Genomic DNA, 17,924 nt, shown 5'->3' with positions numbered 1-17,924 from the left:
ATATCATTGCACTTGGAATGTATTTCCAAGACCCTTGGTGATCTTTAATCATAGTTTGATTGTTGATTGCCGGGTTAATGGGAATGATTATTTTCGGGTTTTTTACTTTTTGGTTAGAACCCTAATTTACTTAACTTATTTCTTGGTTTGGTGCTTCAAATCGATATCATTTGAGTCGTACTGTGTTTCCGAGATCGTTATGATTATTAATTTGGTTATCCATCGATAATTATGGAATAATCGATACTGGATTCATCTTGTTGACTTTCAGTGTTCTTGATTAATTTTGACCTTGACCAGGAGAGTCAAATATTAAGTCATATTTTGACCATTCGTTAACCTTAGCGAATTGGAACTCCTTCGTGTCCAATTCATTAAGCATTGCACACTAACCAGAATAGCGAATCATTTATTTAACGAATCAGATGTGGATTCGTCAATTCATAACGAACTAGAGGTTAGTTCGTTATTTTTAATAGTAAATTCGCTAGTTCTTCTTCATTACTAATTTACTTGATAGCGAATCAGTTGATTCGATAACGAATCAGACTGTGTTTTTAACGAATGACATTTCATATTTAATTATTTGAATAATGTAAATTAATAAAATATTCCAAGGGTCTAACCGCATCGATACATCGATTACACACATGATGAATGCCGAATCATGCTTCAATCGGCTTTTGTGGCACTTATTCTCAACCAACCCTTTAACTTCTCAGAAATGATCTTCTATCATCTAAAGGAGCAAGTTCAACAAACAGCCCAAAAGAAGAAGTTCTTAATGTATCCAAGATTTCTACAGCTGATTATTCATGACTTGATTCCCAACTTGGTTATTGATCGAACATTGGTGAATGATGTTCTTCCTTTAGAACACATGAAGGCTGATACTATGCGTAGAATGACGATTTATCGTAAGGAGAAGCCGCAGGACAAACGTATGATTGGTCATATTATTAATCCTAATTATGTATGTCCTCCCGAGGATCGCTGGATCCATGATGACTCGGATTCCGAGCGTGAGGGAGGAGAAGGTGGGAACGATGGAGGTGATGATGGTGATTATGGTGGAAACGGTGGTGATGGTGATGCAGCTCTTCGAGAACAACAAGCTGCAGTCGAAGCCGCGTTAGCTGCTATAATTGCAGCTCAACGAGAACGTAAACGAAAGGGTAAAGAGCTGGCAACTGAAAGTTCAGCAAAGAGACGTGTATCAGCTGGGGCTGGAGTGTCTATTGGGGTTCCACCGTCTCGTACTACTATTTCTCAACGCCCGGCAGTGCCGCTTACTACTAGCACTTCGGCGCTTACTTTGACGATGACAATGGTTCCTCACAACAGGCTTGTTATGATTCCTCAAATGGCTTTAGCTTAAATACCAATGCCTTCTGCAATACCCTCTACTGTCCCTCCAACACCGTCCATGAGACCACCTCCACCTAGTGATGTCTCAATTATGAGAATTACATGGCCTCAAGGACTAATCCAGCCAGTTCATCCATCTCTTTATAATATGCCACCACATCGTCAAACAGACATGCTTTTGAATCTTCTTCACTTGTATGAAAATCAAATGTCTGCTGACCGACTTAATCAAGAGCACCTCAACGAAAACCAAAGAAAGCTGATGAGTTATGTCTCATTTTTTCATAAAGAAACAAAGGAGCTTCATGTGATTGTTGAGTCTCAGGGGTGAAGCTCAAAGAACGGGAGGACCTGATCTTACAGTTAACTTGCAAAGATGATGCACTTAAGAAACTCAAGAATGATGACGAAGATCCTGATGAGTCTTGTAAGGCCCCGAACCCGGTGGCCCTACTTTAGCGTTGGATTTACTCATAAACGCAGTTCTAAATATCATAGTTAATTAAAACATTCGCGGAATATAAAAGCTTTCATAAAACATTTCGTAACAAAACACGTCTTGTCTTAAAACATCATTTTGTCTTTCAAAATTAACGAACATTAACTTAAACGTCTTGAGTCTTCCGATGCCAGCCTCTTATTCAGTGCCACGTGTCTCAGCAAGCGAGCTGCCTCATCCTACTCACCTGCGTGCATACTAAAAGTCAGCTACGCTGAGTGAGTTCTAGTTAATCGTACGCCATACAATACAACACATACATACATATCCGAAGAAACATATCCATACTTCACTAGTTACCCTTCTGTTCTACATACATACTTGCTACCATACATACATACGTATCTACAATCACTAACCTCAGTCTACCGAGAGTACGTTCATAGTTCGCCGTCTATACCTGTACTCACGATCGTGAACACGTAAAAGGTCCGCAGTCCTTACCTATGTTCACCATTCATGGTACGTACAAGGTCCGCGATCCTTCCCTATACCATCATACATCCACAACACGTACAAGGTCCACGATCCTTCCCTATGTTGCAACCTAATTCATAGCACGTACGAGGTCCGCAGTCCTCCCCCATGCTAAAGCACGTATAAGGTCCACAGTCCTTTCCTGTGCTGACGCCTATCTATATTACGTATAAGGTCCGCAGTCCTTATCTACGTTATGTATAAGGTCCGCAGTCCTTATCTACGTTGGCGTCTATCTCCTATAACACGTATAAGGCCCACCGTCCCTATCTACGTTTACATCTATCATCTACATCACGTATATGACTCGCAGTCCCTAACTACGCCGTCACCTGCCAAGTCTATGTCCAACAGAAGTTAGAGGGATTTGCCATCCTAACTTACTATGTCGAACGTAGAACTCACATACCATTCGTGTACCTGTATACACATACTTCACATATACAATAACTACATTATAGCATAAGAACACTCTAGGCGTTATTTACTTCCTTCATTTAACAACCATACCCCTTGTCGTTACGTGCAATATCCGAAGATCGTTCACGCCCCGACAAGTATTCATTTGTAATATTCATACATCTTTGATATATAATATTCGTACCTTTATTTTTAACCTGACAGTACGCGCAATATCCGAAGATCGTTCGCGTACCGACAAGCAATCATTCATATCCATCACATATATCACATATGGCATACACTTATCACTTAGGATAAATGTATTAACAACACATCGAGTATGCACACAGCCCCGAAAACATAACAAGGAATGGGGCTAGAAACTCACCTGAACTCTGCCTCTTCCTCTGGTAGTTGTAAATCCCTTCTTTAACTGTGCTCGGCTGACTGTATAAGTTACACGTATCAATACTCGCCTGATCTAATCTGGTGGCCTAGTATTAGCTTACTTTTACTTATCGTTTTAATCTATTCTCTAATCGAACTTGACTTTAGGCGAAGTTAAACCTTAGGCGAACTTAGCTTTAGGCGAAGTTAAACCTTAGGCGAACTTAGCTTTAGGCGAAGTTGTCATCAGGCGAAATTAGCTTTAGGCGAAGTTGTCATCAGGCGAACTTGGCTTTAGGCGAAGTTGTCATCAGGCGAACTTGGCTTTAGGCGAAGTTGTCATCAGGCGAACTTGGCTTTAGGCGAAGTTGTCATCAGGCGAACTTGGCTTTAGGCGAAGTTGTCATCAGGCGAACTTGGCTTTAGGCGAACTTGTCATCAGGCGAAAATAGCTTGCAGGCGAAGTTGTCATCAGGCGAACTTAGCTTGCAGGCGAAGTTCATCAGGTGAACTTAGCTTGCAGGCGAAGTTGTCATCAGGCGAACTTGGCTTTAGGCGAAGTTGTCATCAGGCGAACTTAGCTTGCAGGCGAAGTTGTCGTCTGCAGCTACTGTTCGTTCTTAAATCCCTTAATCACCTTCGTTTCTTAACCAAATAACTCGATTTAGGTACCCACGGGATCGTCTGACCAGCGCCTACAAACCCCAACCATCAAATCGACCTAACATCGATGTTTAAAGGGTGCGATTTAGGCATATAGGTTACGGGTTCTTTTTATCAATCGATTAACCCATCAAATCATAACCATTTTCAGTAAGATTAGCTTTGTTGGATTCGTTTTTACCATACAAACTCAGATCTATCATTTCTCAAATCAACCCGAACCTACACGAACGATTTCTAACTATAAACGTACCTTGAACGAGTCGAACTACGAACCCGGTTAAGCCTTGATGTTGTTTTGGTCCGTCACGACGTTCCAGCACCAACAAGCTCGGGTTTTCGCCTTCGGATCTTGGTTCGGGTTATAAGATGGTGTTGTGTGTGTTTTGGTGGTGTATGGAATATGTGAGAATGAGGATTAGATGGTGGTTAATGGTATTTATATTTAGGGATCATGGGCTTAAGCCCATGGACTCTCCTTCCTTCTTTCATAACCCAAGTCCATAACCCATATCCATTACCCAACACTAGCCCGACCCATACCAACTCCTACTCTATTTATTTATTTCCCGATAACCCGAGTAAACTTTCACTCTATTATTAAGTAATATAATTAATATTATTTTGGAAATTTCGGGATGTTACAAGTCTGGTGCAGGAGGTGAGCCTAAACAAACGCACGACTCATCCTCAGGTGTAGGTACTAGTGGTGCTGGTGACTCGAATAAACAGATTATTGTTTATCAAGATTACACAGCTGCTAAACCTATCGAGATGATAGAAGCTGATACACTCATATTTGTGGATGGATCGGGGCTGGTCAGGAGTGTGGTAAATAGAGATGGGATTGAGGAGGGTCAATTCGTTGAAAGGTCATTAACACGAGAGCATATTTCATTACTGCTTAGTTTGAATGATGAACAATTAACTGTGTTAGAAGCTGAGCCTGATGTTGAGGTATTACACGATGAAGAGATCTTGAATGATCCAACTGTTGAGATGAACACAGTTTTTATTTATGAAGATGAAGAGGTTGAGGTTGAAGACGTCACTGTTGAGGAGTATCCTGACTTGTTTTAACACACAAATGTTGAGCAAGGTGCTCCAGTATTCAATGAGCAAACGTTTAAAGCCGCTGAGGATGATTTGGAAAAGATTTCTAAGGGTAAAAAGGTGGTTGATATGAGATTCAACTAAATTGAGAACCCAACCGATGCTGATATTGCAAAGTGGTTCAGCTATAAGACGGTGAGTAAAATTATTAAGGCTTATCGATATGTTGATAAGGAACAGAAGGAAGAAGCCGATGCTCGAGTCAAATCAAACCAAGTGACTTCATTCAAGACCGTGTCAAAGGTTCAAGGTGACATCGTTTCTTGGTTATTTGATTCTGATCTTAAAGTATGTATCGTGAAATGGGAAAAGGGGATTCATTACTATGAGAAGATAATGGACGTTCTTACTTTACCGCGTTGGGATGTTCGTACCCTCGCGTGTCGTCCATTTATCAATCGAGGAGGTGACCGGATAGCAGATTGGTTTCATCAACAATTGTTATTCGAGGTCAATTCTGGATTCAAGTTTCTCAAGCCCCAAATTCCAACCCGAAAACGTATTGATGAGATTGATCCAAGGACGGGTTGGAGAAAGTTGGTTCTCAAGGTTAAGCCGCCAAAGACCTTGAAGCGGGGTACCGATAAAGACTATGAATCAACACATGCACCTGTCTTTCAACCGTTGATATTACGATTACCGAACCGGCGAGGCCGTCATTGTTTTGGGCAAAGGGTTGAAGACTGAGCTGATAAAGATCATTGACCTGATGTGGTTGGTGAATTTTACCGAGACCGATAATGACGTGCTGCACAAGAACAAGATTCTGTTTGAGCGCAATGAAGACTATGATCTGGTTATGCAATTTCAATGCGTTGTGCGTGTATGTTATGAGAATGGGATTCATAGCTGCAGAGATTGGCAGTCCAAGCGTTTCAAGTGAAAGTCAAAGACAAAGAGCTCAAGACGAGGGGATGTCTGTTAATACACGGTTTTGCGTCTCGAGTCTTTGTATTTATCGTTAATGTATTTGTCGTTTATATATGTAATAAATTATTAAGATATTAAGTTAGTTCACTAAAGTATAGTCTAGTTCGCTAAGGATGTTTAGCGAACTAGATCTAAGCTATTAACCCTCCTGATTCGTTAAGGATGTTTAACGAATTAGGGAGTGATTCGCTAAGTTTATTTCATTTAATGTATGTAACGAAGTGGACTCTAGTTCGTTAGGGAATGTTAACGAACTAGATCCATCTTCTATATATAGTGAGCACTGTTCACTGTTAATTTAAGTTTTGAGTTTACAATTAATGAATTGCTGTCCAATTCTCTCTCGATCTTCATACTAATATTATTAACACACATACATACATACAACTAATATAGATATACATTATATAACATATGAATCACACGTAATTACAAACTAGATCCGTATTTAGGTTAATCGGATATCAGATCTGAGATCTGAGTGTTGTCTAAAGGATTGACCGGGTTCAACACTTATATGTGAGTACTTTCATACCCCGTTTTCCATCTTTCGTTTTGGGGATGACATTTCATACCTATTCAACTAAATGCTATATACTTGAATCTTAAACCGCAAACGTTATTGTATACTTTACTTAAATAACTGCTCGATTTGGTGTTCTATGCTTGCAAGATTATATGCCTATGTGTTTATCGCTTTTGGTTGGTGGAACTATAAATTCTAGTCTATTTGGTAACCCCTTATAGCAAGGTGTCATTAACGTATGCTATTAACGATAACTATAAAATTCTAGACTATTTGGCATCCCCTTTTAGCTAGGTGTCGCTATTGTGTTTAGCGATATCTATTTATCCAAGTTATTGCTATTATTTATTGTTTTGTATATAAGATTTGTGGCTTTTCGTACTATATACTTATATGCTCAAACTTATGAATTGCTCACCAACCTTTGTGTTGATAAACTTTATTTTATGAAATGTTACAGGTTAGCATCTAGGTTGACTCGAGATCATGGTGAAAACGTTGTCAAGACCTTTAGGTTATTAGAAAATGAACAATATTTAATTTTCTATGTTATGTTAAATTTTGTTGTGACTATCTCATGAATATTGTTATGTGACATTTTCGATGTTGTGAAATGAAATGAGTTTGTTAAATATCGTCGCTTTAAGGACAATTGTTACACCTCGGCATGTTCCGCCGCCTTTGGTTGGGGTGTGACATAAAATATTGGATTTTATGTTACTAAATCATTCCCACTTGTTCAATTTGAAAAACCCCTTTTATGGATTCGAAAACGCCTTTAAAACGATCAAATTACATCGAAAACGAACTTCCGGGACGCGAAACGAACTACGCAAGACGAGCTGGGCGGCAGAAAAGGTCGTTCGCGCGGCGCCTAGTGACCACTAATGCATAAAACTCGTTTTTGTTGTTATTTATCACATGTTTGACCCTCTTAACTAATCAAAATGCTTGGAAATCTCTAAAGCAACCTTATGGATAACCCTAACACCTTATCCTTCCTAAAACCAAGCCTCACCACTCATTTGAACCTGCTCATACACATCAAACACTCTCAACCTAAGTTCTAAGCTCCAATCTTCAAGTTCTTACTTGTTTGACTTTCAAGAGTCAAACAAGAGTTTCCTTTGTTATCTACTAACTCCATATGGTTCAAGTTTGTTGTTCCAACATATATATAACATACACCCTTATCCGGCCCCGGTTGGTTAAGTTTCAGGCCTCGTAAGGCAAGGCTGAAGACTTCGTGTTCTTGATACACACACACACACACACACTAGTAGTTGTGCCCGCGCGTTGCAGCGGGGACGTAATGAGGATTTGGTCGGTGTGAATTCAGCTTGTGTTGCAGATGCGATAGAAATTCGGTAGCATCGGTACGGTTTGTGAAGTTATCGTAGTTTGATGCAAGATATGATAATGGAGGTTGAATAAAAACAAAGTTAATGGGACAAATAGGAAACTAAACACGATGATAAAAAGACTATGGTCAAATGTTACTCTAATAGTTCAGATATTGCTCGTGACCACTTACCACAACTTAGTGATAATAATCCATATTTGACCATAATGCATTGTGTTTCTAACTCTCATTGATAATAGTCCATATTTAGCCATTAATTATCAACAATATCAACACTAAAGTACCTAACTACTATTGTATTCCTAGAAATTGGCTTGTTTATGAATAGAAAACAAACATTTAAACAAGCAGATTTTCTTGTTTGTTTATGTTTTTAAGAAACCAAAATTGTTCGTCTTTGTTTGTTCCATTTGTTAACAATGATATTATAAACGAACACAAATACAATCAAACAACAATATCCAAAATTAAATCTAAAAGTACAAATGATTCAACAATATACATCAACTTAAAAGTGAAGAAGAATATCCAAATTAAAGTCTAAATACCGTTTGATGATCCAATAAGGTATTAATAATTAATAAATAGTAATAGTAATAAATGAATCAACATAAACAAACCTTAATAAACGAACATAACTAATGAACGTGATATTTGTCCATATTCGTTAATTTAATTTAGAAGACACTTTTTTTGTTTGCATTCACATAATAAATTTCCTATCAAATATTTTATAAAAAAATATTTAGTTTGAAAACATCACAGACCAATTGTATCTTTGCACAAAGATCTAAATTCTAAACCATAAACATACATAAACTTAATTATAAAAAGTATTCTAGACAAAACTATAGACACATAATCAATCATCCATGTATTTAACTAAGCAAAAGTGTTCATCATAAAGATTTAATGATTTATAATAGAAATCAAGAGAATTAGCAGAAATTAAGGATTTATTAATCATTTGCAACAAAAAAAAAGTACCAGAAATAAAACCACCAGACTATTTACAAGCAGTTATGTACTTCTAGAAGATGCTAGTCTCTAACTTCAGTAGCAAAGAAGCACAGAACTCCAGAAATAGCAACTGTGGCCCGTTAATCCTCTGGACATCAAACAAATAACTGTGTTCGGGAGTCTTGTACAGCTGTTGAATCAAGATAAATAGTTTGTTAGTTGACTTACATAAAAATGACACTTTCGGCCTGTTTAGTTATTAGTTATGTGATTTGAAATGACTTGTAATTTTATCTGAATTTCAAATTTAACAACATTTTGTGACTGAATGTTGTTAGTTGTAATAGCAGAACTGATGTAATGGTTATCATACATATGGTGGGCTGTGTTTGGTTCAGAATTAGGGATGTTTGCAGCCCATCTACACTTAATGTTGTAAAGACCGATCTTTTTCAACAAACGTTTAGATCTCTCAGAACTTCAAGAACACGTGTCATTATCTCACGGGGATTCGCCGGAATCTTCATAAATTAAAAGGAAAAAACTATGTTAACTATATCAATCAATGAGTAAATAAAAAAAGAAACCTTTAGTCATCCGTCAAGCCATAAAAATTTGACTTTCAAAGTCAAAAGAACTAATCTTCAGACTTTGAAATGAACAAAAATAATTTGAATTTTCATTAAAAATTAACTTATTCTTATTTATACCAATTGTGCAAGAGATGATGTCAGAGTTAAACCTGTAACAGATCCCTTATCAGTTTTAATAAGAAAAGCCACAAGTTTAACCTCCAAAGTCAAAGTGTTGAACAAACCTGCAACCCGACTTCCCATTTTCTTTCACCAGGCAAATTGGCTTTAAAATAGTTCTCTCGAGTAAGCCTGCTCATGTGGGCCTGCTCCATGCCATTGTCAAGATGCTTAGTAGCAAGATTACCCTCCTACGCCAAATAATATTCAAATGTCTCACCCAAACTATCAAAATTTAAGCAAGATAATAATGTGAATGTTGTTAAAATAAACACCATGTATTTATAAGACAATAGTTTTCCAAGACTTTTGATAAGTTGGAAATTTTTATATCTTCAAAAGGTTCCACTAACAACATGAGTTTGATTATCAAACAGCAAAGTATGCAACTGTAGCCTGATATAAGACAAATTCAATATGTAAAACCAGTAAAGATTTCAACTTTATGAAAAACTATAACAAAATAAATGAGAAAATAGTTAAACACGTCATCTTTTATTCGGCTTCGAAGTGGCCATATCAACAGTTCCTTTCAAAACCCATGTTGATCACTTTTTTTTAATAATTTTCTCAATAAAAGAAGCATAAAGTTAGATGACTTGAAAATAAAAGAAAAACAAGACAAACCTTTATGACCCGAACTTACCTTTTTTAGATGCTCGGTTGCATCTGGGGAAGGGACCACTAATTAACGAGGAAGTTGAATTTTGAACCAGTGATGCTGACAAAGATCGGCGATTGTTATTCTCTTAAAATGATCAACCACAAGCATTCTTGGAATTAAATCCCGAGAACCGAGTGACAAATGACTTGGTAGAGTATACATTCCTGCCTGAAAAAAAAAAGTGAAATTAAAAAAATGGCGGTCAAACAAGGTTTGGGCCAATATGGGTTCCCTTTTTTTACTATTTGTCTCTTTTCTTTGACCCATTTGGACCCGATTCAAAAGTCAACGGGCCAAAATTTCCGCCTCTAAATAATATACAATGCAAGACAATACCTTAATTTTCTTGAATAAATTGGGAATAGTTTGATCATCAAAAGAAACAGTGCCACAAAAGAGCATACAAAAGGACCTCACAACTCCACACGTCTACCTCGGGTCCCGTATAAAGTTTACGAGAAAACAACCTGCATATCAAGTATGAGTCAGTATGAAACTATGAATAATGTACTAAACCAATATTCAATCAATCTTTATGAATAACCTCTGGACCGGCATAATTAGGGCTTCCACAACTTGTTTTAAGAAAATGCTCGTCTCTCATAATATTACTCAACCTGAAGTCAGCAAATTTTACATTGCCCCGTGAATCCAACAGAATATTCTTTGGCTTAAGATCCCGGTGGACCACCATATACCGGTGGCAATATTCAACTCTATATATTATCTATTTGACAAAAACAAAGTTGTAAACATCATAATAATATTATTATTACTACATAAACATTGATTTTGTAAAACCATACTTAACACATTAACCAACTATCTCAAAAAGTAGACAACTTTGTTTCAGGTCAATTTGGCCCGTACCAAAAAGTCAACTCGGCTCATCCCAATGTACCACCTCTATTTATAAGAATATTTTTTTACCTGCTGAAAAATGTTAAGGGCTTCATCTTCATGAAGTCTTCCTTTTTCTACAATATAATTGAAAAGTTTTCCGGATTTCACGTACTCCATAATAGCATATATATCAAGGGGCGTCTCTATCACCTCATAAAGTCTAATAATATGAGGGTGCACAAATAATCTACAAATTTTGATTTCTCGTCTCACTACACAACGTCACATATAAAAGAATGATTTTTTAGATGAAATATCAAGAAACTGAAAAAAAAATTCTAATAAATTATGAAACATGATCATACCTTTTTCCTCCATTTGAGGATTCCTAAGTTTTCTTCGGTTAAGAATCTTGACCACCACTTTGTAGCCGACGTATGTTTCACCAATTTTGACTTTACTGAAAGAACCATGACCAAGAGTTTTCTCGAGCGTGTAGTTATGTAAAAATGCATCGACACTACGAAATTAAGAAAAAATGAATTATCTAATACATGAAATTGTATGAAAGGAAGCTTATTATCACCATCACTATTTGGTTAATTCAGGTTCATAGATACACAAACATGGCCCATCAACAGCATAAACTATAGAATTAATTTCATTAACTGAAACCGAAAGCCCTAATCTAATATTCAAGGTCATGAAATTGTAACAAGGAAATCTTACGATTGAGGATTGTTGAAGCAGTTAGGGTCGTGGCTCTCCCATTCAGATGTGCCGAAGAAGATGAAGGAGAATTGTATACAATGAAAGGTTGAGACTGATTGATGTTAAAAAGGCAGATGGTAGTAATTGACGAAGGCAAAAACCTTTCAAATCAATTGATTGCATATTAATTAGAACCGGAGATGGACGCCCTGAATCCGCCGGAGAACATAGTATTACGTCGGAGACCTTAATTGGTATTTAATTTTACGGCGTCTTCAAGAGGGAGAGTAAGGGAAATGAAAAGTTGCTTATAAGTATTATAACGTAATATATATATATATATATATATATAACTTGTTTATACATACTACCCATGTCTAACTTCTCATTTTAGTTTATTTTTCATATTTACAAGTTCCATGGTTAAGAGTTTTAGTATCTATATTACAAAGGGACTTGCATTCTCTCATTTTTACCCACCTTATTACTTAACATATGTTGAGTAAATATCAAGGGCTAGATAATTTAACCCGGTTTCGAGCAAACTTATATTTTAAAGTACTATTGTTACAATTTATTAAATATTTACATTTTTTTAAACCCTAAACATTAAATGGTTTGGATTTATTATCAGTTATTTTATTTAAAGACTTCTTAGACAACCATTATAATTCAAGACTTCTTTTCATCTAGACTTTGCTCGTTAAACCTCATCCTACCGGTTACTCGTCATTCTTACGGAATCAAGTTTGTTACTTGAATGTGAGTACTTTCATACCCCGTTTTCCATCTATCGTTTTGGGGTGACATTTCATACTTGTTCAACTAAATGCTTTATTCTTAAAACTTAAACCACAAACGTTATTGTATACTTTACTTGAAAAAATGCTCGATTTGGTGTTCTATGCTTACATGATTATTTGCCTACGTGTTTATCGCTTTTGGTTGGTGGAACTATAAATCCTAGTCTATTTGGCAACCCCTTATAGCAAGGTGTCGTTAACATAATGCTATTAACGATAACTATAAAATCATAGACTATTTGGCATCCCCTTATAACTAAGTGTCGCTAATGTGTTTAGCAATATTTATTTATCCAAGTTAATGCTTTTATTTATTGTTTCGTATACAAGATTGTGGCTTTTTCGTACTATGTAATTATATGTTCAAATTTATGAATTGCTCACCAACCTTTGTGTTGATAAACTTTATTTTAAGAAATGTTACAGGATTGACTTTTGTTGAGTCGAGAACTTGACGAAAAACATATCAAGACTTTTAGGATATTAGAAAAACAAACAATATATATATATATGTTTACTTGTATTCGATTTGTTTTGTATGAATAAGATGTGTTGTTTATTGATTTTTATGAAATATATGAGTTGATTAAATATTGTCACTTCAAATAGTGTCTTGTATATTTGTCCAATCACGTTACACCCCGGCATGTTCCGCCGCCTTGGTCGGGGTGTGACAGATTGGTATCAGAGGAAAGACTATATGATATGCGGTTAAACGTAACGGCCTAGTATAGTTTTGCTTTAGGGTCCTTATACGTATTTCTTATACGTGTTACCCTACTTGATTGTTCATTACACTTGTATATTTATTTGCTTATTTATTTCATTTAATCTCCAAAATATACACATGCACACACTCTCATAGTATTCCAATGTATCCTTTCCTTACGGCAAAAAGTAGATTTTTATGTTTTTTATGGATCACAAACTTAATTTGGATCTCGTTATTTAAGATCCCTTAAAGGTTGCATTTATATTGGGTTTGTAGCCATCATAGAGGGTGAAACACTATGAAACGATCATTTGACAAAAATATTCCAAGAATCGAAGGTGATTTACTTACCTGGGATGGTTGAATTTTAGTGTTCGTCTTCTAGGCCAACGAACCGTGTTATACATGCCAATACTTTAAGTTGTCGAATGCAAGCGTTCCGGTTGCCTCCTTATATTTTTGTTGGAAGCATAAGAGCCACAGTGATACTTGGACTAATGTTTTAAACAACCCGATTACCTCATCATTTACCTTTTTTTGTTATTATTACGATATTTGGGACAAAACGTGTAAAACTCGATGATTTCGTGCACATTTTCAACTCCCCACTTTACAATGATTTTTAAGATTTAATGTTGGGACAACTTGTCATGGTGGTTCATGCAAGTTTTCCCGCCTTTAAATCCAAACACATTATTTCAAACTTCAAAGATTTAAACTATTTAACACTTCATTTACTTACTTGATTTACTAACAAAAGAAAAAAAATTAACATCCTCATCCTTATAACTCTAAGACTCACAATCATTAAAACCCCATATTTACTCATTTCCCTCATACTTATATCATTTCTCTTTTATTATTTTAAAATGCCTCCACTTCGTCGCCAAACTCGCAAGCCGAGCTCCGGTCGTCGTATGGTCGCTAAAGAAATCATCGGGCTGTGATTCCGGGACTAATAACTCAAATCCAAGCCACCCAACCCATCGTTACTCAAACCACACCTAACCCCGCACCTTTCGCCTTGAAATTTTTCACCGGTGCCAACCCATCTCAGTTTCATGGCAAGAACCATGCCACTACCTTGTTGCAATGGTTCAAAAAGATGAAAAGTGTTTTTAATATTTGTGAATGCCTCGAACCCAAGAAAACCACATATGCCTCAAGCATGTTCGAGGGAACCGCCCGCACTTGGTGGAATGGCGAAATGTTCGCCAATGGGGTGGAAGTAGCTATGACCTACTCATGGACCAAGCTCAAGGAAGTCACGATGAAGAAATTTTGCCCAAAACATGAACTCCAAAAACTCAAATCCGAATTTTGGGAACTTAAGCAAGAGAGTGGTGACAACTCCACCTACTCCGACCGCTTTCATGAGCTTAGTCTCTTGGTCCCCCACTTGGTCACTCCCCTCGATGGGCAATTGACAAGTATGTTGGTGGTTTGCCTATGCAAATCCGAGCCTTGGTGATGAGTAGTAAACCGCAAACACTTCATGATGCAATTACCTTAGCCAGTGCTCTTTCCAAAAACCATGTCAAAACCGGTACCCTCTCAATCAAAAGCTCAAAGAAACCCAATGAGAAAAGTACACCCGAACCATCAACCCTCACCAAAGTTGACCCGCCACCTCAATCCATAAACTACTCCAAATCATCCCACCACACCAAGAAGAAAAACAAACCCAACTACCGAAATTATGACGTCACTCACCCATCGCAGCCTCAATCTCAAGCACTCTAAAACCGAAAACCGTATTCCGGCCCGCATCCCTTGTGTAACACTTGCTAATGCCATCACCCCTCCTACTCCGCTTGCCACCATTGAACAAAGTGTAACCACTATGGTCACCTTAGCAACGTGTATCGAGAAGCCTCTCGTGGACAACCCGCTCCACCAAGATTTTCTCCAACTAACCAAAACCTACCTGCATCGTTTGCTCAAAATCCTCCTCCCTAATCTAGGGCCTGTTTCAACTGTGGATATCCAAATCATTTTCACAATGCTTTTCCTCGACTTGCCTTTGTTAACCAAGCCTAAGTCATGCCCATACCTACTACGAAACCCAAGCCTACCAAGTTCAAACCTATCAACCTCAAATCCTGCAACGCTTGGCTCCTCCGGCTCAACCGCACCAAGCCATTCAAGCCCTTCCTCCTCTACCACACCCGCAAGCAGTGCAAGCTTTCCCTCCCCCTCCAGCTCAACAAGTCAACCAAGGCAACCAAGGGCATGATTTTATGATGAACGGAAACCAAGCTCAAGTTGCCAACGATGTGGTGAATGGTAAGTTTTTAGTAAGTGAGCATTTAGCTTCAATTTTAATTGATTCCGGAGTTGATAGGAGTTTTGTTTCTTTTAAATTTGAATTTATTCTTGCCGTACCCCGCATTAAACTTTCTCGCCTTTTTCTGTCGAAGTCGCCAATGGTAGCTCCATCACCATCGATTCGGTCATTCGAAATTGTATTATTACTCTTTGCAAGAGTGAATTCTCTATTGATCTCATCCTGATGGAAATGGGAAGCTTCGACATCATAGTAGACATGGATTGCTAGCTTTGCACCGTGCCGAAGTCGTTTCTTATGAAAAATTCATTCGAATCCCGCTCGTCAATGGAAAAATTCTCAAAGTCTTTGGCAAAACAATTCCCAAGAAAATCAATCTCATGTCTTGCTCTCAATTTAGTAAATACTTGCGCCAAAAGTTGTTTCTTTCCTAGCCCAAGCGGTGGTGAAAGATCCCAAAGAAAAGAAAATTCAAGACATTCCCGTTGTTTGTAAATTACCCAGCGTTTTTTCCGAAGACGTCTCTGGTCTCCCGCCTATTCGCCCTATTGAATTTCGAATCGACCTTGTGCCCGACGCGACTCCCGTAGCCAAGGCTCCTTATCGCTTGGCTCCTTCGGAATTGCAAGAGTTATCAAACCAACTTCAAGAACTCTCCGATAAGGGCTTTATCCGTCCAAGATCTTCCCATTGGGGGGCTCCCGTCCTCTTCGTGAAAAAGAAAGATGGATCGTTTCGCATGTGTATCTATTACCGTGAACTCAGTAAACTCCCCATCAAAAATCGTTACCCTTTGCCTCGAATCAACGACCTCTTCGATCAACTCCAAGGCGCAACTTGTTTTTCCAAAACCGACCTTTGATCGAGTTATCATCAATTGCGTGTTCATGAAGACGACATTCCAAAAACCACTTTTCGTACTCGGTATGGACATTATGAGTTCTTGGTTATGCCTTTCGAATTAACCAATGCACCTGTGGTATTCATGGACCTCATGAACCGCGTTTGTAAACTGATGTATATAAAAGTATTTTTAGCATCAAGTATTCTCTAAAAAATGCAACTTCTATCGTATAATATAGTAAAAATAACAACTTATCATGTTAAAATGTATTTCAGGTGAAAGAAACGAATGAAAAAACAAAGAAAAACCAAAGAAAACCCAAGAAAACAGCAAAACATGGGGCTGTGTTTCAGAGAACACGGGGTCGTGCTTCAGGGAACACGGGGCCATGCTCACCTTTCAGAAAAAGAAAAAAATATACAAGAAAAGACAAAATAGTGGACAACTAGACACAGGGCCGTGCTTCAACACGGGGCCGTGGTCACCTTTCAGAAACAACAAAAGAATTAGCACATGTCACTAAAAAGCACGGGGCCATGCCTCAGGAAGCACGGGACCATGGTGAGTTATCAAGTACGATCTGACAGCATTTAATGCAACTGGACACCTGGAGACGGGGTCGTGCCTCTTGAAGAACGGGGCTGTGCCTCTCACTCCAGACAACCTATAGATAGAGGCTCATGTTGCACTCATTTGGTGTGCTTGAAGAAGATCTCTAAACGGGTTTCTTTTATTAAAACACCCATATTACACTCATATTGAAGATCTTGTGAGGAGTTGAAGGCTTGGAGGGTATCATCATCATCCATCATCATCAATATCACCATAATCCATCATCATTAAGAAGGGAGACTCATCCACATTTGGTTAGATTGTTATAGTTTAATCATGTGTTTGTTACCATCATCACTTTAGATGTTCATAACAATGCTCATTATGAGCTAAACTCCATTTACCATCTATAATCTATGAAGAATCTTTGTTTTACTTGATAATTATGTGAAATGTGGTTTAGTTTGGTATAGTACATGGTTATTTTGAGATTATCCATTGATGAAGAAATGTTTTATCACTTTAATTCAATACATCAAGGTTGATGATTTATAATCATTCATGGTAATTCATGTTCTTGGAAACTAGAAATGGTAAAAAGAATACTTTGATACTTTATTCAAGTTAAAACATGGATTCTTATGTTGTACTTAGAAATGATGAGATATAAGCTATGATCTATTTCTCTAGTTTTGAAAATTTTGAAATAACATTGTTAACACGATTGTTTAGGTTATCATACTAGTTAAAGAAATCATATGTTAATGGTATGTGTAATTATAATCTCATTAAATCAATCAAGGGGAGGTTGTGTGAGTTAACTACAACCACTCGAAGTTGTTAGGATTGGTATTTGGGAAATCGAAGTCAATCCTAATCGTTCTACTATACCAAATTGCTTGTCTACTTAAATTGACATTCTCGTGGTAACATGACATTAGGAAAGGATAGACTTTAAAATGCGCATGCTACTTTCTTTTATGTCATAGAATATGTTCACTTAGAAATTAGGGACTATTCTATCATATATTATTATGACAAGTTTATCACATGTTTATTTAATAATCA

The 17,924-nt window shown here is 37.3% G+C and overlaps 1 pseudogene across 1 annotated transcript; it reads right to left on the bottom strand.

Moving 5' to 3' along the window:
• Positions 1-8,475: 8,475 nt before the first annotated feature.
• Positions 8,476-14,997, bottom strand: LOC143582832 (SNF1-related protein kinase catalytic subunit alpha KIN10-like; annotated as a pseudogene). Its single transcript, XR_013144050.1, has 11 exons — positions 14,858-14,997; positions 11,313-11,467; positions 11,035-11,219; positions 10,645-10,831; positions 10,441-10,566; positions 10,077-10,272; positions 9,926-10,009; positions 9,794-9,836; positions 9,506-9,631; positions 8,971-9,209; positions 8,476-8,878 (listed from the first exon to the last, which is right to left on the bottom strand). The product of XR_013144050.1 is annotated as an SNF1-related protein kinase catalytic subunit alpha KIN10-like (transcript).
• Between the last annotated feature and the right edge of the window lie 2,927 nt (positions 14,998-17,924).

Source organism: Bidens hawaiensis, unplaced genomic scaffold (assembly GCF_021521415.1).
Source record: "Bidens hawaiensis isolate Kalapana, Puna unplaced genomic scaffold, B.hawaiensis_p1.1 tig00032028_1, whole genome shotgun sequence".
Lineage (NCBI taxonomy): Eukaryota > Viridiplantae > Streptophyta > Magnoliopsida > Asterales > Asteraceae > Bidens > Bidens hawaiensis.
This window is presented reverse-complemented; position numbering and strand designations above follow the sequence as displayed.